Below are 21417 nucleotides of genomic sequence, written 5' to 3'. Positions count from 1 at the left end.
TCCCTCAAGCCAAGAGAGATCACTTTATGGGAATAGGTCGTAGAGAAGTTTATGAAGAAATATTTCCCACTTACTGAAAATGCTAGACGAAGGAAACTAATAACCAATTTTGAACAAGACATGGACAAATCGCTCAGTGATGCCTGGGCGAGGTTTAAGTGGTTGATCAGGGACTGTCCACACAATGGATTACCAGGCTGCCTTTAAATTGAAATCTTTTATCACGGTTTAAATCCTGCTTCGCAGACTACTACCAATGCCGCAGCCGCTGGTGGTCTGCTAGACAAAATGTATGACAAGGCTAAGAACATCTTAGATCGCATCTCTAAAAATCATGAGGAATGGAGAGAGAGCGATCAGAGACTGAGAATAAAGGATAACGACACAAACAACAGTGCTATCGCTTCACTACAGAATCAGATGACAGCAATGATGAACCTAATTCAGGGAATTACGATTAATAGCCCAACACCGCAAACTGGGCAAGTAAACGCAATTAATCAGAATGCCGCAAGGTGTGCGACTTGCGGTGACGGACACGCAATGGAAGAATGTCCACAGAACCCACAGTCTATTTATTTTGTGAAAAATAATCCATTTTCTAACACCTACAACCCCGAGTGGAGAAACCACCCCAACTTTTCATTGAATCAGCAGCAGAATTTCCAATATGTGGCATAAAAAGAAAGGCCACCTGGATTCTTCCCGCGAAATAATGGTCAGAGAAGCAGTCAAGCCAGTAGCTCATAACAGTCGCAATCTTCCTCCTTGGAAAGCTTGTAGAAGCAGTATATAAAGAAAAATGAAACTGTGCTTCAAAGCTAGGTGACGTCCATCCACAATCTGGAATTATATGGGCCAGATTGCGAGCGAGCTAAAGAACAGACCACAAGGGGCCCTGCCGAGTTCAACAGAACTCCCACACAACCCAAAGGGATCAGGTAAAGAGTAATGTAAAGTCGTGACATTGCATAGTGGAAAAACTGTGGAGGGAGAAAGAAAGGAGCCTAGCCGGACTGCTCCCATTGCATTGGAACTAGAGATTGTGGTGACTCAAGAAGAAGAAGGAGAAAAAGAAGTGATAGAACCAGAAGTTGTGTCCACCTCAGAGTCGACGGAAAAGGGGATCGTGGGAGTGCAGTTGCCACCTTTCCCACAGAGACTCAGAAAGAAAAAGAATGACGAGGTACAGTACCAATGCTTCATGACTATGTTAAAACAATTGCATATTAATATTCAATTCAGTGAAGTGATTAAGGAGATGCCTGCATACGTGAAGTTTCCGAAGAATATTGTAACCAAGAAGAGGGGCACTAGTAAGTTTGCCATGGTGGCTTTAACACAGAGCTCGAAATCAATAATCCCAGCGAAGATGAGCGATCCTGGGAGCTTTACTATACCTTGCTCCATTGGAGGACTGTACATCAGGCAAGCATTGTGTGACCTTGGAGCCAACATCAATATCATGTCTTTGTCGATCTTTAAGTAGTTGAATGTGGGGCAACTTGCGCCCACGACCGTGACTCTCCAACTTGCAGATAGATCTCTGGTGCATCCATAGGGGAAGGTGAAATACGTGCTGGTCACCATAGACAAATTTATCTTACCAGCAGACTTCATCATTTTAGATTACGAAGCCGACAAAGATGTGTCCATCGTTCTGGGGCGACCATTTTTATCAACAGGTCGTGCCTAGATTGATGTGCACAAAGGAGAGATAACTTTAAGCATAAATGAACAAAAGCTCAAGTTCAACATCATCCGTGCCATGAATTTTCTTGACGAAGAAGACCTGCATGAATCTGACGACGACCAGAATTTGACTGAAGAAGAAAAGCTTGACGAAGAGAATGAAGAAAATGATGCAAGTGCATCCATTGTGACATGTAATGTGATCATAGAAAAAACAAAAAAGGAAGTTGAGATAATCGCAACCCAAGAAGAAGAGCCAATAGTAAAAGAAGAAAGAAAAACAACGCAATAGTCCTTCATAGAACCACCAATAATGGAATTGAAAACCCTACCAAATAATTTAAAGTATGCATTTTTAGGGCAGAATGAAAAGATGCCAGTCATTATTTCCTCTAAACTTAATAAAGACCAGGAGAATGTGTTGATGAGCATTCTGAGGAAACATGTGCGAGCGATTGGCTGGACGCTCGTAGACATTCGAGGAATTAGCCCCGCATACTGAATGCACCGAATTCATCTCGAAGAAAACCACAATGGATCGATCGAACATCAGTGCAGATTCAACCCTGCGATGAAAGAGGTCGTTAAAAAGGAGATCATCAAGAAGTTAGATGCAGGCATTATTTATCCGATACCAGACAACACGTGGGTCAACCCCGTGAAGTGCGTGCCGAAGAAAGGTGGCATGATGGTAGTCCCCAATGAAAATAATGAGCTGATACCTCAAAGAACCATCACTGGGTGGTGTATTTGCATGGACTACCGCAAGCTGAATGTGGCAACAAAGAAAGATCATTTCCCTCTACCTTTCATTGACCAAATGTTGGATCGTCTGGTCGGAAATGACTTCTACTGCTTTCTAGATGAATATGCCGGGTATAACCAGATTATGATTGCTCCAGAAGATCAGAACAAGACTACATTCACCTGCCCATATGGAACTTTCGCTTTTGCTTTTCACCGAATGCCATTCGCCCTCTACAATGCGCCGAGCACGTTCCAAAGGTGCATGATGGCCATCTTTTCAGAATATCTTGAGGACTCGTTGAAATCTTCATGAACGACTTCTCTGTCTATGGGCACACCTATGAAGTTTGTTTGGCCAACCTGGAGAAGATATTGAAAAGATGTGAGGAGATGAATCTTGTTCTTAACTGGGAAAAATGCCATATTATGGTGAAGGAGGGCATTGTGCTAGGCACTAAGGTATCTCGGGATGGGATGGCCGTGGATAAAGAAAAAATAGAAGCAATCGAAACTTCCACCTCCAACAAGTGTAAAAGCTGTAAGAAATTTCTTGGGGCATGTCGGATTTTACAGACACTTTGTCAAGGACTTTTTGAAAATAGCACGACCGCTGAGTACGTTGATGAAAGATGACAGAAATTTTGATTTTGACGACAATTGCCTCAACGCATTCAGGATTTTGAAGGATGCACTGACAATCGCACCTTATTGGACACTTCCTTTTGAATTAATGTGTGATGCAAGCGGGTATGCAATAGGAGCAGCTCTGGCACAGAAGAGAGAAATAATATTACATCCATCGCATATGGAGTAAGACGTTGAATCCTGCTCAGACTAACTACACCACCACAGAAAAAGAGCTACTTACGGTAATTTTTGCATTGGAAAAATTTAGAGCATATTTGCTGGGAACAAAAGTATTCATCCACACTGATCATTCGACGATAAAAGTATTTAATGACAAAAAAGGATGCGAAGTCGAGTTTGATCAGATGGGTTCTCCTCCTGCAAGAATTTGACATAGAAATAATTGATCGCAAGGGGACGGAGAACCAAGTTGCTAATCACTTGTCCAGATTGGAAAGCCCAGATGTTGACCGCAATCAATCAGAAGTGAGTGCGGTGTTCCTAGATGAGTAGCTATTTCAGATTGAAAAATTGCCATGGTATACTAACATAGTCAACTATCTGGTTTGTAAGCAATTCCCATAGGATTATACTGACCACCAAAAGAGGAGGCTCAAGTACGAATGCAGATCATATTTTTGGGACAAGCCAAATTTGTATAAAAAGGGGGCAGACCAGATTCTGCGACTATGCATACGAAATGCTGCTCAATAACGCATATTATCGCAATGTCATGACTCACCATAATGTGGGCACTTTGGAGGATAGCGCACCACAGCCAAAGTATTACAGAGTAGATTCTATTGGCCAACATTGTTTAAGGATACAACTAACTACGTGATGAAGTGTGACCGGTGCCAACGCACAGGTAACATTTCATGAAAACATGCAAAGCCTATGAACACCATTTTGGAACTAGAGTTGTTCGACGTCTGGGGTATCGATTTCATGGGACCATTCCCTCCATCGAATGGTAAAAATTATATTTTATTAGTCGTCGACTACGTATCCAAGTGCGTAGAAGCAGTGGCATGCGTCGCAAGCGGTACGACGGTGGTCTTTCAATTCCTGAAGAAAAACATTTTCACTCGTTTTGGCACTCCACGTGCCATAATAAGTGATGAAGGGTCCCACTTTGTCAATCATACTGTCAAGGAACTGCTGCGTAAATATAACATTCTCCACAAAGTGGCCACCACATACCATCCACAGACGAATGGTCAGGCCGAGGTGTCTAATCGAGAGATCAAGCTGATACTTGAGAAGGTGGTAAGGCCTTCGCAAAAGGATTGCACAACAAAGCTCAACAATGCATTGTGGGCATACCAGATTGCATTTAAGACACCCATAGGTATATCCCCGTATGCGTTGGTATTTGGTAATGCATGTCATTTGCCTCTGGAGCTGGAATACAAAGCACTGTGGGTGGTAAAGAAGCTAAACTTTGACTTGAAGAAAGTAAGAGAAGCGAGGAAACTTCAATTGGTCGAGCTGAAGGAATGGAGGATTAACGCATATAAGAATGCAAAGATTTACAAGAAGCATGCAAAGCGCTGGCACGAAAAACACATATATGGCTAGAACCTCTAAGTCGGGCAGAAGGTCTTACTATTCAACTCACGACTACGGCTCTTCCCTGGGAAATTAAAGTCACGTTGGTCCGGACCATTCATAGTTAGAGAGGTATTCCCGCATGGCACGGTCGAATTATCTAATGCCGACGGAACCAACATATTCATAGTTAATGGGCAATAAGTAAAAGTGTATCAAGGAGAAGGCTAGCATCGCCAAGTCGACTCTGTGGAACTGAGAAACTCTAAATAAGAAAGAAGTAGGAGGTCCCAGTGCTATCAGACGATCGAAATTCATCAGGGACGCAAATTTTGTGAATAACTTGTTGGAATCATGAAATCTTCAACTTTTCTCTACTCCTCCGAATTTTCATTTCACTATATTTTTCAGTTCTTTATCTTATTCTTAAAAAAAAATAATAATAACCGGTTGCAGTAAAAGATTTTGTTTTGTTTAATATTATTTGACCCTCTCATTGTTTTTCTTGCAACAATTGAGGCAAATGATTGTGGAGGCATTACACAAAGAAGCAACTTATATTATTCCATCACCGCAATCCAAAGAAGATAGATCACCGCAAAGCAGGATGCGTCAACAAACAATGCGGGCGACAACACAAATTTGGGGGTTGTATTTTTCCTTCACTTTATTCCAAATTCTACACTATCGTATCGCATTTTTAACTTTGAAAATTTTATCACCGCATCCTCTTTGATTACCACAATTATTTCATATTGATAAATTTAGTAAGTCTCCGCATGATTTCTCTTTGCCAATTATGATTTCAATGATGAAACACATGCTTTTATTCTTTCATATATACTAGGGTCAACTTAATTTTAAGACAGTCACCTCTTGGAATATTTCTAGAAGTTAGTGGTCTACTAGCTTTCTTTCAAACTGACCCTTTACTAAACTTCCTAAGAACATCACATGCCTTCTTTCAATCTTTTAGCAATGAGGACATTGCCGCATTTTAAATTTGGGGATGAGGTATTTATTTTCGACCTTGCTATTTCTAGCTCTATGAAAAAAAATGAAAGAGAAGAAAACTTTGAGAATAACAACTCCACTATCAATGCAATAGGAGACCTATATTGATAAGAGTTAAGTTGTGAAAGGCACTTACCTGTAGTTAGATGTTCGCATGACATACGTGGGGCAAGCCAAAACGAAAGTAAGTCGCCAGGATCAATGCATGAATAAATGAACGCAAGTTCGCTGCAAAGTAGGTACGAGTTTAGTCTGAGAAAGAGTGTCTTGCTCGTAGTTGGATGTTCGCATGACACATGTGGGGGCAAGCCAAAATGAAGGTGAGGCACTTGGATCAGTGCAAGGTCAGAAAAAAAATAACAATGTAAAAAATATGCAAGGATAAAAATCATTTAACACCCCAGTGAAAAAGTTTTTTTGAAATAAATCATGCGATGTCTTGGAATCTAGTAAAGTCCTTTTGAAGGTTAAGCTTGTGGTCCCTAGGTCTTAGAAATATTTTAAGAAGAGACTTGAATAAGAATTAAGGAAATTTTGGTGTATAGAATTTGAATGAAGTATCCTTGAGAAATCTAGGAAAAGAGATTTGCGGTCGACTTTCTAAAGGAAATCTTTAGCTTATGCATGGGGATAAGCTGCAACGATGAATTTTTGTCTTTAACTTTAAGCATGTGGACAAATATGAATATGAATGAATGAACAAATATATGCATTAAAGAGAATTTTATGTGATACTACGTCTAAATATATGTGTTATTAATGCTATGCTCGTAGTATGCAATGGAGTAATGTGTGTCACAAGTTTCCTTGAGTTGAAACCAAGTATAATTCCAACGCAAGTTTCTCAGAATAATCCGAGGTCGAACACAGGGATTGTTTTCGTTAATGCGTTACTAATGTGGTATATGCGACTGATTTTTACAATGAATAAAGAATGGTTGTTTATACAATAATGTAAATTGCGTTGATAAAATAAAACCTAAACAAATATGATACAAGATACAAGATACATGATACATGATACTGAGTTTAAGAACTAACTGTGAAGTTATACAATGAATCGTGGGATGCGATGGCAATTCTTTATGAATGAATCAGAAAGGGAAAGAGTACATAGTAAAAATATTGCAAGTTTGTTAATTGCGTTAAAGATGCAACTAAGGTTCTGCTTTCCCTTGGCGTACACCTCTTATTGACTAGTCGCATTCCCATATCTCTATGGTGAAACAGGGATGGACGTGATGAACACAAGGTTGCTTCCATCTCTGGAAGTACTTCTCGCTTTAGTTAACGCATTCTTCCAAACTTTTCTCGATAGGCGAAATAACATCTTCACTTTTGCTCTCATGCTTTAGCTAAACTTAATTATTTCCTTAACACAATTAATTCACTCGCTTAATTCTTTCTATTTACCTAGGGAATTAGGAACACATCATGAAGAAAATGGATTATGGATGAATGAAAATATACAGAGAGATGACAATGGTAATTATCATAAATTTAATTATAGAATTAAGCATTCGATACATGGTATGAATGAAAGATTAGAGAAGATGAATACAGATGATGAAAAAGAGATTAGAAAAAAATACAGAAGGAGTGTCAACGTCTTGACACAGATTCCGAACGGAGGTTTTGCTTGCCGGCATGTGGAAGTAATGGAGAAGAGAGCTTCCCTCTCAGGCTTGCTCTTCTGGTAGAAATGACCTTCACACAGAGCTTCAACGTCGGGGATTGGAAGGATTCCTTGTTGGGAGACTCACCTCTTGGCCTTGTCTCATGATTATCCCGGATCTACTCTGTAAGTCGCTTCAGACCAGTCACTCTCTCAGAATCGATATATTCACGTCTCTATGTATTCATGTATATTTTTCAGTGAATTTGCAGAAGCTATTTATAGGTGAAGCTTGGCTCTTTGACTTGCTGGTCCCCACTTTATGGTTATGGTAGTTTCTGAAATGGCAGAGTGAATATTTCTTCTGTTATGCAATCAACCCATCAGAAATGCACAGCTGAAAGTAATACATTTGTCAGAATCCTCCGCAAATGCGTTGCTCTTTACATCTTCGATCGATCGCCGCATGCGGTGTTGTTTTTTATTACCACATGCGATTGAATTTGCGTTGATCGTTAAGCTCTTGATCGATTGTCGCATGCGCCATCATTGTGTTGATCATCTCTTCATTCCTAAATGATGGGCACAATGCGACATAGATGCGTTGTTTATTTTTTCTTTGAGCCATTAACACATGCGGTGATTGATTTCATGCAAAACAGAAATTGAAACACTCTATTCTACCATCGCAATGGTGTTAGTGGGTGTATTGACGACATTTTATAATTCTCCCATTTCTTAGCCAATTTTTATTTATACTATCGACGCAAATTTTCTTTCTTTTTGCTGCAATATCTAAATAAAACAGTATAAATAACTTGTATTTCTACAAGTTATCACAAGCATTGTTTAAATTTGGGGGTGTGATAATAGGCAGAAATGCACGTTATTACAGTGCTAACTTATTAAATAATGAAGGTTTGCGTTGATAAGATATGTTAAATTGTGTCCAAAAAGCATTAAGTTCATAACATTGCGGTCGCATCCGTTCGTCGCATAAAAATAGTTAACTTTTGTATTTTTATGCTGAAAATGCATTGACGCAAGGCAGAAGGCGCGATCACAAGGAGTCAATGGTCGAGCGCAGCATTACTGTAAGGCTTTGCGGTGATTTGCGTTCACAAACATCTGCTCAAGAAGGATTGCAGCATAGAGCCGGTGCAACTTGGTGGGCGCATCTGGGTGAAAAGCATAATTAATCACAATGGGATAGAAAGCTGATGACAGTCGAATCCGAATTAAGTTAACAAGCCGCTAACGATAACAAGTACACTCAGCTTTTCGGTGACAGATATTCGGCGCATCAGTCAGAGAATTAAAGTCATCCCATCTATGCAATCATAAGAGAAAAGTCACCCTTCATCCTGAAGCTCTATAAATATCGAAGGCATCCTTCAGAAAAAAGGTTCAGCAGATCAAGCCTAGGAAAAATCAAGTCTAGAGACTCGTGAGTGACAAAATGTTTTAAAATATATATATATAACAGGAACATGTGTTCCAAGTGAATTTCTGTCACACCCCGCCCCCAGACCACTTTCTCAGCCTGGGAGAGGGGTGCGACTATAGCAGTTATCAACCCTTGAGCTGACACTTACTGCCTAATGATTCTTGCGGAATAACTCTGATACCATATTATAACTTATACACAGCGAAATCATTAAGTCAAGGAGATAAACTATAACGGATTAAGTAGGCCCATCTTTTATTACGACAGTGATATAACGTTTATACAACTTAAGGACTTAACAAAAAAGTTTACAACGACAACCATAAAAACCCTCCGGAACTGTAATTGGGACACGTGGTAGACTTTGACCTTAGCAGCATTCTGGAACTCCTCATCTTCCGCTACCTGGGGGGAAGTAAAAAAATTTTTTGAAGAGTGTGAGCTACTAAGCCCAGTGAGTGGTTCTTTTAAAGATGAAAATCGTTTTGAAAATCATCATTTTTGGGAAATCAATCACATAATAATAATCACAGTGTACTCATGCATGATCATGGATTTATTCATGCAATGATTAACCTTTATTTCAAAATGTTATACGTGGCATGCATATCATATCATGAATCAATGCAATCACCTATGGAAACCTTCCTATAACCCCAATTCCCGCCAATGTGCACATCGACCATTTTATTTATCCCGCTAGTCATGCTTAGGTACTTGACCATATTTCCAGTCGGTCGTCACCGACTATTATTTTCCGCCGATCGAAGCCGACCATTATTTTCCGCAAAGCACCTTTTGTTAAGCATGCTAACCACATCCCGGGCATAATCGTAGTTTCCATAGTCACACACAAACAATATCATGGCTTTACAGTATTTACAATGCACTCTATTCTCCCCCTCTTTTTACGAATTTTATGATTTATGATTTGAAAATGAAATCCCAACGGCTCTATTTTTGTATGCGTCCAAACCTCCTATGGTATTGACACCACCTACTTGGCTGCATGGCCAAATGGTTAATCCTCCCTTTATTAACGTAAGTTGACTTCACCTTGGTTCAAAGTGTTCTTCCCAAACGCATCCAACACAATTTCTTAGGGTTTAAGATTTCCTCTTAATCGAACACCTAAATTTAAATTGACGTTTGTCCTTACGTCTTCAAGCTTTGTTTGTATTCAATTTAGGGTTTTCAATGCATAATCTATAAGATCGTGGCCAAGTTCAATGCATAAATGCTCGGCCGTTCGATGCACAGGCGGTTTCCTTCCATCACGTGGGCGTGACGTTCGAATGAGGTGTTTAGGCTGCTCTCGCTCTCTCCCACTTTCTCGTTGGTCTCGTTCTTACCACTCTCGCTCTCTCCCACTTTCTCACTTACAATCTCGCTCTCTCCACTCCCACTCTCTCCAACTTTCTCGCTCAAACTCTCGCTTCTCCACTTTCGCTAAATATCTCGCTCTTTCTAGCCTTCTCGCTAGCTTGGATCTCAGCAGTGTCGCTCTCTCCCATTCTCTCGCTCAGCCAGTCTCGCTCTCCCCCATTCTCTCGCTCAACCAGTCTCGCTCTCTCCCATTCTCTCGCTCTAATCTCGCTCTCTCCATTCTCTCCAACTTCCTCTAATCTCGTTAGCTACTGAGAATATGGTTTATCTCTATGCAATTCCACACGAATTTTCCCAAATACTTTTCTATATTTTCCTCAGTTCTTCAATCACTTCTTCACTATTCAGGATTTAAGTCTTCAAGATTTTCTCTTCTTTTTATCTTTTTAGGGTCCTCTCTACTCGTACTCCAGAATCAAATATGGTTATCATAACTATAATACCTAACGATTATAGTTTACATTCACCCTTACTAATTGTTGATCCACAGAAGGTGACAATTATTACAGTTATTATGACAATTGTAAAATTATTAGATTATTTACATAACATAGGATTTAACTTCCTCCTATCTAACCCCTTAATCACTTACTTAAGTAGGAAAATGGAGATCCGGGTTTCACAATTTCATGCTAGCGTTCATGGGTTTTCGAAGTAACTAAAGTTTATACTTATGTTTTAAAAGGATACATGGCATATATTTAGCATGATGTTTGAATGGAAAGGTAATGCAAACTACATGTTTATAATTTGTGAAGCATGCATGTTGAATTGTGATAATGCTCTTATGGCGAAAGGTATGTAAGTGCTATGCCTAACCTCATGGTACTCAAATCTTCTATGAATGTTACGATTCTAATAAACCGGATACCGAAGGTATAGAAGGTATCCAAGCAAGTACTTAAGGTGTTGACAGTACTTAGTATACTCCACGTGCACGTAGGTAGTTCTATATGAGAGGCTGAAGTATGGGTTTCCTGGCCACAGTCATTATAATGGGATCGAAGTATGTGTCTCAAGGCCATGAATGGACGTTGGGAGCTTAAGCAACGAGCGCTCGTTCTCAACTAAGGTTTAATAGTATGATTGATTATGACGCATGATACTACGTAAGTTGCTTGAGATCATTTCTAGCATGTTTATATGTTTAAATTAATGTGTATGAAAGGCTTGAGACGAATTGTATTTCTATGATTCACTTACTGGACAACTAGCTCATCGTTTTCAAATATTTTCATTTTTCCCAGGTAGTGGTCAGTTTCCTCGCGATTGAACCTACTGTTGCTTGGCACTGAAAGCTTAGTTAGGAAGGAAGAAGCTTAGGTTATGGTTGTTTGATCTACACATATTTTCAGAGAAGTCTGGGACTTATAAAACTTATTTTTAGACCCATGTTCATTCTTGTGCTATTTGTTAGACATCTATTTTTTTTTTTTTTTTTTTTGGAATTGTATTTAAGTTGTTTTGTTGGTTAAAGCCATAGTTGATTTACTGCTTAGTTGTTTTTGCATATTAAGGTTTTAAGCAGGTTTCATTTAACTTAGATAGTAAGTTTTGGCCAGTATTTTGGTAACTGCTACCATCATGTCCCCTTTCGATTTTAAAAGATAAATTGGGAAGGGGTGTGATAAAAATCCTTACTCAGAATCAAGAACAGATAACGACAACAATTAACTGTTATTATACATAGTAAAAGTTAGTTAGAACTTTATTCTACTGCTTATTTTCACAGATGCAACAATGTAATAATGATTAACTAGAAAATTGTTGTAAGAATCTTCGACTTCCAAGTCATACATATGTTCATCCTTGTTCAAGTAAATCAAAACCTATCAACTCAACATTTTATCTTTTTATAAAAGCGTAAAGTAATAAAAAGTTTCATACATAAAAACCTTGTGGTTACTAAGATACTCGTATGTTAATTGAGTCATGCTCAGTTTTACCGATATGTTTTAATTCATACAATAGGAAGTGGGCAAGATTGATAAAAGTGGACGAAATTAATCGATGTCAATAATATTATTGACCAACCAATACAAATAATCTTAAGTAATGATGTGTTAAATTCATGTGTCTATTAATTGCCTACCAAAGCCTCTCACATATATTAGTAAACTTATAAACATTTTTTAAATGAAACAACTTCTATTTTTCATCAACCCAAAAAGCTAAGACTAAATTGTGAAGGATCCTTTTTGCTACCGTTCTAAATGATTGGAGAGCATAATCATCTATTTAAGATGAATTTTGTAAGTCAACAAGACTTAAATTACGGGCTTACGCTGAAAACTTCTCCAACATCTAAAGATTAATGTTCTAGGCATGGGGATGAGTAAAATTTAATAGGATATAATTTGACACAAACAAAATATAATATAATATTGACATGGAAACATTCATTTTAAAACCATACCATTTAAAAGTGTGCTAGAAATAATGGACAAAGATTATGGAAAATGTTTCCTATTATTTTAGAAGTTTGTGAGGAACATTACACAAAATTAGGAATGCCACAAAATCAATTTTTGGTACCACAATCATAGAAACAATAACAAGCATATATGGTTTGCACAGGGTTAGTTGGAATGCATTGATGTGAAATACTATGATGCTTCTCCCAACATTTCTTTCCGCAGTCATCAAGAGTGCATCCACTATTATACAATATATCTTGACATCTTTGGGTAGCTGAGACGTCTTTAGGCACCAAGATCCATACAACTATACAATGACAAAAAGAAAAATAAATAAACAAGCAAATTAGCAATATCTTGTCATAACGAAAGATTTCACTATCTATGTCAAATAAAAATGTCAAGATTTCAATGTGATGAAGAGGTTGAGATATTCGTTTGAAGGTTCGTGAAAATCATAAAATCATTAATGCGAAATTTCATAATATGCCTAATGGATATTTAATTTTGTTACTCATGACAATATAGTATTTGTGGAACAAAAAAGAGAACCTGCAAAAATAAGAGCAATGAAGATGATAGGGGAAGAAGAAACTGGTTTCGTCATATTCTCAAGAAGCAAATGTTGCAAATATGGTTTTATTAATTTGGGCTATAAAAATTTTACGATTGAGAAGGTTTAAATACTAAAAATTACATTAAATTCCATCCATAAATTTATTTCATTTTTATAAATATAGTAAAGTTCAATAAATTCAACAACTTTATGCATGAATCTGTTTTGCATTTATGTAAAAATAGTAAAGATTTTTTATTTGTTAGGTACGGTTTGTGAATTAAATTTGGATTTACGTTAAACTTTTGTTAAATTTTCCTTGCTTACTTTTACTATTCTATATTATAGGATTGTTATTGAAAATTAATTTTGCTTCTATTTGTATTTTGTATAAAATAATTTTAAAATTGTAACCCTACTCCTTCATGATGTTTCAAAGATAATTCTCCATCAACGAAGCCATACAACCTATCTTCTTCCACCTTTTTAAAAATTTAAATGTGCAATTCATATCTTTATTTCATGTTAATTTCAATATTCTAATGCAGTTAATCTTTTATTTAGTTGAGACCAAGCAATTCAGAATTGTTTAGAGTATTTTGGACGGATGAAGATCATTAAAGTACTAATTCGAGGTAAATTGAGCAACATGGTCATAAAAGATGAAATCTAAACCAAAAGGCTCGATTTAACAACCCAACTTTCCAAAATCTCTAACTAGGGTCATAATGGCATTCATGCAATTTTAAAAAAAAATTGGTTAATCATTTTAATATAAAATAAAGAAATATATTTTTTTTAAAAAAATAAAACACCACTAATATAATTTAGGGAATGCTAAAAAAAAATCAATTCGGGATCATTTAAAATGTAATGAGAAAAAGGCATATAAATTTAAAACTTCCAACTTGAAGGTTCAAAATGTATGGACATTTGAGTGAATAAGTAAACCCATCCTACTGTTGCTGATGCATTCAGACAACCTGGTGATTATGAAGAAACACAAACTAGTGGATCCGTGGACACACAAAACTGGTGGACACAAAGGCATACAAACTGGTGAACCTAAAGACAATCTAGGGTGTACATAACTACTGGTAAAAGGGTAATTATCACTAAATTGATCTAGTATTCAACATGTAATAAAAAAGACCCACAATATAGAGTCGTATCATAATAACTCATGAAATTCATAGTTTGATCAGGAAATCTCTGTTGGGTTGTGTGTCCTAAAACTCGCAGTTTGTAAAGTTAAACACATTCTATTATCAATAAAGATGTTGTTCAACATTTCCTCAATAAAGTTGTTATTGAATCTTTAAATTACATTCATGCAGTCAAAATCTAATAATCTAAGATCCATGGGTATTGCATGAATACTTGGACTTTATTTAGAGACATAAAAATGGATCAAGTTCGAGTAAATAACCAAAATGGTCTATAGTATACAAATAAGATTGGATGCCTTATTCTAGTAACATTATTGGATATGGCCTACTCTATAACGGTTACAAGTTGTTGTAGAGGTGCTATAAACGAAGTGATCTTGATTCGTTAATGTATTGTAAAACCCATATTTCCATTTTTCCTACTTAAGCAGTTGTTAAAAGGAATTAACTAAGTGGAAGTTAAATCCTATGTTAAAGTGAAGGAAATTTCTAAGTGTTGAGTATATTTTCCTTGAGTAGTTTTGAGTTAAGCTTTAATTGATGAAATTTGGCTAAGTTTATGGTCAAAAGGACCCATGCGTTAAGTGTTAGGAGAAATTAACTCATAAGTTGAGAAGGCAACCATTCGTTTGTAAAGTTGGACGCATGATTGGCCGAAGTATTGGCAAGAGGCATTACCAAGAGTAACCATGCGGTGGTACCTAAGGAGAAAATTACTAAGTGTTGGGCTATGCGTTGATGTGGTGCCATGCGTTGGCCATGAAGTTTTGAAAGTTTACTTGGGCATGGAGAGAGGCTGAAGTATGGTCAACAATAACGCATGCAGCAGCCACTATCTTGAGAGGTTAGAACAATGCATGCGGTGCGATGGCTGCGATGGACGTAATGGATGCAATGGTTGTGGCAGTACTACATGTGCATGCGATGCGATGGATGCGATGGACACGATGGTATGCGTGTATGCGGCCGAAGGAAATACGTTGGTAGCATGCAATGATGTGAGGGCATGCGGTGCAAGGGCATGCGATGATGCGAGGGCATGCGGTGAGACGGTGCGAGGCATGCGTCGATGTATGACATGCGGAGATAGGGGCATGCGACGATGGACGTGGCAATGCTACGCGATGGACGCGGCAGTGCTATGCGATGGTATGCAGCGATGGATGTTGCTTGATTTTATGAAGTGGAAATGTGTGTGATATTCGTTGATGAAATTGCATTGAGTACTCAAGTTTCCTCAGCGGAATCCAAGTGTAAATTCCACTGAGTTTCCTAGTAAGTCCAGGGTAGAACTCAGGGACTTGTGAAAACAGATTGCATTGGTAATTTTTATGAAAACTTTGCGGTAACTGTTAACTCAATTATTTGTTGGTTTGTTGTTGATCGTGTTAATGAAAAATAAACAAATGCAACGGAGTTTGAAAAGAGTTGGTAAACGAAAGATGCACTGAGTATGCGATGAACAGGTTGAGAAGGGTTTCGGCTAGCACTTCCTAGAATGCGTTCATGCTTTGCGATCATGCAACATTCATACAATAGTAAACAATCCCTCGATGCGAATGCTACGGCTTCTAATTCTAGAATGCATGCGATATATGTGATAAATCTATAGGGCCTACACATAAGCCTCTATTCTTATTTATGCGATGACAGGATAACACACACACACAAATAAGGCGACCATATAATATCATTCCTATCTCTAGGATGCATGCGATGCAGGTTGGCAAACAGAACTTATCTCTAAGTCCCTATCTCTTGTTTATGCAGTTCTAATCTTGCTCTTTCGAGTTTAGATTCTAACCTAGCTCTCTTGAGTTCCAGGTTCTTTCTTCATACTCTCTCTCGAGTAGATCTAAAGGGGTATTTGGCACAACATAATACAAGATAATTGCAAGCAATGAACTTTCTAGGTCATGTTAGCTTAGTTCTTCTCAACCCATTTGACTAGTTGAGCAACTCATGCGTACTAAGAGAGTGAACAGATATAGAAATAGGACTTCCATTATATAAATATAAAGATGAAGTACAAAATAACAATGCAAGTATAGAATAAAGAGCCTGGTAGCAATCTCTTGCATCCCAGGCTTTTACACTGTTTTTCTACTCATGCTCAAAAGATAATCTCGCTCTTGCGAGAGTCGGCCGACTCTCTGCTTCTACGCCTCAAGGTTCTCTCTCGAGTTGCCTTGAGCGATCTCCGACATCACCACTATTCTTTTGCTTCGCCTTAAAATGAAAGGAAAACTATGAACAGACTTGTGAACTTGTGGAACTGATTAACCCCTTTTCTGAAGGTTGCCCTTGGTATTTATAGAACATCCAGGGTGAAAGGTGGCTTCTCTCTTATGATTGATAGATGGGACGACTTTAATTTCTGACTGATGCGTTGAATATTTGTTACTGAAAAGCTAAATGTACTTATGGTCGTTATCGACTATCAACTTAATTCGTAATCGACTGTCATCAGCTTTCTGTCCCATCGATTAATTAGCCTTTTACCCAAATGCGCCCACTATGTTGTGCTGACTAAGTTACAGCAATCCTTCTCGAGCAAATTTTTATGAGCACAATCATCACAAAGTCTTGCAGTGAAGTTGCGCTCGACCGATGATTTCCTATGATCGCAATTCTTGCCTTGCGTTAACACATATTCTGCATAAAAACACAAAAATCAACTGTTTCTATGCGATGAACGCATGTGATCGCAATATTATGAAATTGATGCTTAATGGACACAATTTAACATGTTTTATCAACGCAATCCAACATTTTTTAAAAACTTAGCACTATGATAACGTGCATTTCTGCCATCGCAATGGTGTTAGTGGGTGTATTGATGACATTTTATAATTTTCGCATTTCTTAGCCAATTTGTATACTATCGACACAAATTTTATTTCTTTTAGCAGCAATATCTAAATAAAACAGTATAAATAACTTATATTTCTACAAGTTATTAAAGCCCAAGGTCGAACATAGGGACTAAGGAAACAGTATGCGGTGGTAATTTTAGATCTATTTGCGGTGACAAATAAAACAATGTGTTGGTTGGTATGTTGTTTGAAGTATAAATTTTATGCGGTGGAGTTGAGAAAAGAGTTAATAATATGAAAGATGCAATGAGTATGAGGGGGAACAGGTTGAGAAGGGTTTTACCTAACACTTTCTAACATTGCGTTCATGTTGTGCGATCATGCTACATACATACAACATCAAGTCATCTCTCAATGCAAATGTTATGGCTTCTAGTTTTAGAACGCATGCGATGTATGCAATGGTATCTATAGGACCTACGTTTAAGCCTCTATTCTTGTCTATGCGATGACGAATGACACAAACATACACAAGGCGACTGCATACTACCATAACCTATCTCTAGGGTGCATGCGATACATGTTGGCAAATAGAGCTTATCTCTAAGTCTCTATCTCTTGCTTATGCAGATCTAATCTTGGTCTCTCGAGTCTAGATTCTAACCTAGCTCTCTCAAGTCTTAGGTTCTTTCTTTAGACTCTCTCTCGAGTAGCTCTAAAGGGTGATGGATGCAACATAAGACAAGATGATCACATGCAATGAAGATCCTAGGTCATGTTAACTAAGTAATTCTCAACCCATTTGAAACTTTAGTTACTCATGCTTATTGTAAAGAGAGTGAACAGATGTAGAAATGCAAGTTCCATTCTATATATGAAATCAAAATACAGAATGACAATGTGAAATAAAGAGAAAGAGCCTAGTAGCAATTTCTTGCTTCCAAGGCTTTTACACTTTTCTTTTCTACTCCGCCCAAAGGATATTCTTGCTCTCGCAAGAGTCGGCCCTCTCTCTCTTTTCCATGCTCCCTGGCACTCTTTCGAGTTGACTAGGACGATCTTCCGGCGTCTTTTCCCTTTTCTCGCTTCCGCCTTCTAAGTATAAAGAAACTATAAACAAGGCTAACTATCTTTTATATGATTCGACTGGAATGAAAAACCGAACTCCTCCAATGAAGGTGTCCTTCGGTACTTATAAAGCTTCAGGGTGAAGAGCTTTTTTCTCTAAAATGATTGCAGTGATGGGATGTCATTAATTTTCTATCTGATTCGCCGAATAATTGTCACCAAAAAGATGAGTGTACTTGCTACAGTGTCGTTAACGGCTTGTCAACTTAATTCGGAATCGACCGTCGTCAGCTTTCTGTCCCATTGTGATTTATTAAGCTTTGACCTTGATGCGTCGACTCTATGCGGCCACCTTCTTGAGCAGATTTTCGCAAACGCAAACAATCACATAGCCTGGCGATAACAATCTTTTAATGCGCTCACACGTTAATTTCTTTGGATCGCAATTCCGCCTTGCGCCAACACATTTTCTGCACAAAATACATATGTTAACTGTCTTTGGATGCAATTTTATATATTTTTACCATCGCAATCCTTCATTGTTTTATAATTTTGTGCTGTAATAATGTGCATTTCTGCCCATTATCACATCCCCAAATTTAAAACAATGCTTGTTCTCAAGCATAAGCTAAAGATTTACTCTAGAAAGTCGACCGCCTTCTTCTTTCCTAGATTTATCAAGGTTGCCTTATTCAAATCTTATGTACCAAAATCTCCTTAATTCTTACTCGACTCTCTTCTTAAAATATTTCTAAAATTTAGGGACCGCAAGTTTAACCTTAAAAAATACTTTACTTTTTTCCAGAGCATCGCATGATTTATTTCATATAAAAAACTTTTTCAACTGAGGAATTTCCAAATGATTTTTATCCTTGCGTATTTTAGACATATATAAAAATGATTTTTTTCTATGACCTTGCACTGATTCGAGTGCCTAGCCTTCGTTTTGGCTTGCCCACACGTGTGTCATGCGGACATCCAACTACGAGCAAGGCGCTCTTTCTAAATCTAAACTCATGCCAATTTGGCAGCAGAGTTGTGATCATTTTATTTATGCGTTGATCACGATTCCTACCTTCGTTTTGGCTTGCCCCCATGTGTGTCATGCGGACATCCAACTACGAGTAGGATCCGATTGCAACGTTATGATTTTTTTTTTTTTTTTTGAAGAACTTAAAAATAGCAAGGTTGAAAAATGAATACCGCACCACCAAATTTAAATGCAGCAATGTCTTCATTGCTAAAAGACTGAAAGAAGTCATGCGATGCTCTTCGAAAGTTTCGGGAAAAGTCAGTTCGAAAGAAAGTTGGTAGGCCACTAACTTCTAGAAATATTTCATGAGTTGACTATCCTAAAATTAAGTTGACTCTAGCATATACTAAAAAATAGAGGCATACGTTTCATCATTGAAATCATAATTGGCAAAGAGAAATAATGCGATGACTTAATCAATGTTAAATGATTGCGCCGACTAAAGAGGATGCGATGATAAAATTATCAAAAATAAAATGCTATGCAATAGAGCAAAAATTGGAATAAACAAAGTCAAGGAGAGATACTTTGCTCTATCGCCCGCATTATTTGTGAACGCATCCTTCTTTGTGGCGAACTGCTCTCTTTGATTGTGGTGGTGGAATAAGCTAGTTGAGTCTTTCGTGTAGTTCTTCCGCAATCATTCACCACGATAGTTGCAAAGAAAACATTGAAAGGGTCAAATAAAAGACGGAGTTAGCAAAATCGTTTCCCACGATCATTCACTACGATCGCATATATATGTATATATATATATATTGTTTTCTTTAGAAATGAAAAAAGACAAATATACGATAACAAATAAAAGAATGGTAACGAAAGTTCATGAATTATTAATAAGAAAAAGGATATTCCAAAAGAATTGCATCCTTGATGAGTTTGAGTCGAATAGTAATGCAGGGACTGCTTATTTCATTCTGGGCTTTTTACATCCAAGGCGGCTTTTTCTTCTTTTCTCAGTCTTCTAGAATCTTGATTGCCTAATCAGGAGCTTTTTCCCATTGATGTTCATTACAATCTCCCCCTCGTGCACATCAATTTGAGTGCGATCGGTCGAGAGGAATGGTCATCCCAATATGATGGGCGCATCTTCATCTGCTTTATAGTCCAAAATGATAAAGTCTGCCAGTAAGATGAATTTGTCAATTGAGACTGCGACATCTTTCAACTCTCCCTGGGGATGTATTTGGGATCTGTCCACAAGCAGAAGAGTCTCCGTCGTGGGCGTGAGTTTGCCCATATTCGATCATTTGAAGATGGACAGTGGCATTATTTTTATACTCGCTCTGAGATTGCATAGTGCTTGACCACTGTAGACCCCTCCAATTGAGCAGGGTATCGTGAAGCTTCCTGGGTCGTATATTTTTGGTGCGATCATAGTATTTAACCCTTGTGTTACTGCCACTACAACGATCTTTTCTTCATCATTCTGTTTCTTTTTCAATCTTTGTGGGAATGTTGGTAGTTGTACTTCTTCTATCTCGTGTTCTAGAGGCTTGAAGGTAGACGCAACTTCTGGGTTCATCTTCTCGGGCTCTTTTGAATCATATGTCAATAGGTTCTCGGTTGTCACCACATTCAAGTTGGTCCTGATGGGCTCTTTCCTTTCTTCCGCTATCGTTTTTTCACTTAGCAAGGAGACTGCTAGGCATTGTTCATTTTCTGTACCCCCAGAGTTGTGAGGGATCTTAGTTGAGCTCGACAACGCTCCTTGTGGTTTATTTTTGAATTCGCTCGCAATCTTTCCTATCTGAATTTCAAGATTTCAGATGGACTTGCTTAATTCTAAAGCACTGATTCATTTGTCTCAATATACTGCTTCAACAAGCTCTCTAAAGATAAAGATTGCGGTGCCTGCAAACTGCTGGTTTGATTTTGTGGTTGACCGTTTGTTTGCAGGAAAAATCCTGGTGGCCCTTCCTTTTGTGCCATAGGTTGATAGCTTTGTTGTTGATTTTTCCATGCAAAATTGGGGTGGTTTCTCCACCCGAAGTTATACATATCGAAGTAAGGGTTAGTCTTTATAAAGCATACTGACTGCGGATTCCTTTGGCATTCTCCAATCGAATGTGCTTCTCCACAGGTGACACAACTCGTGGTTGTTTGAGCGATTGCGTTGACTTACCCTTTATGCATTCTCGTGCTATTGATTGCAATGCCTTGTATCAAACTCATCATCTCAATCATTTAGTTCTATAGGGATGTGATGGCCCCGTTGTTTGCGTTACTGTTCTTAATTCTCAATCTTTGATCGCTTTCCCTCCAATCTTCAAGATTTT

This window comes from Benincasa hispida, chromosome 3, assembly GCF_027475165.1.
Source record: "Benincasa hispida cultivar pf3 chromosome 3, pf3_genome.v1.1, whole genome shotgun sequence".
NCBI classification, from domain to species: Eukaryota; Viridiplantae; Streptophyta; class Magnoliopsida; order Cucurbitales; family Cucurbitaceae; genus Benincasa; species Benincasa hispida.
This window is presented reverse-complemented; position numbering follows the sequence as displayed.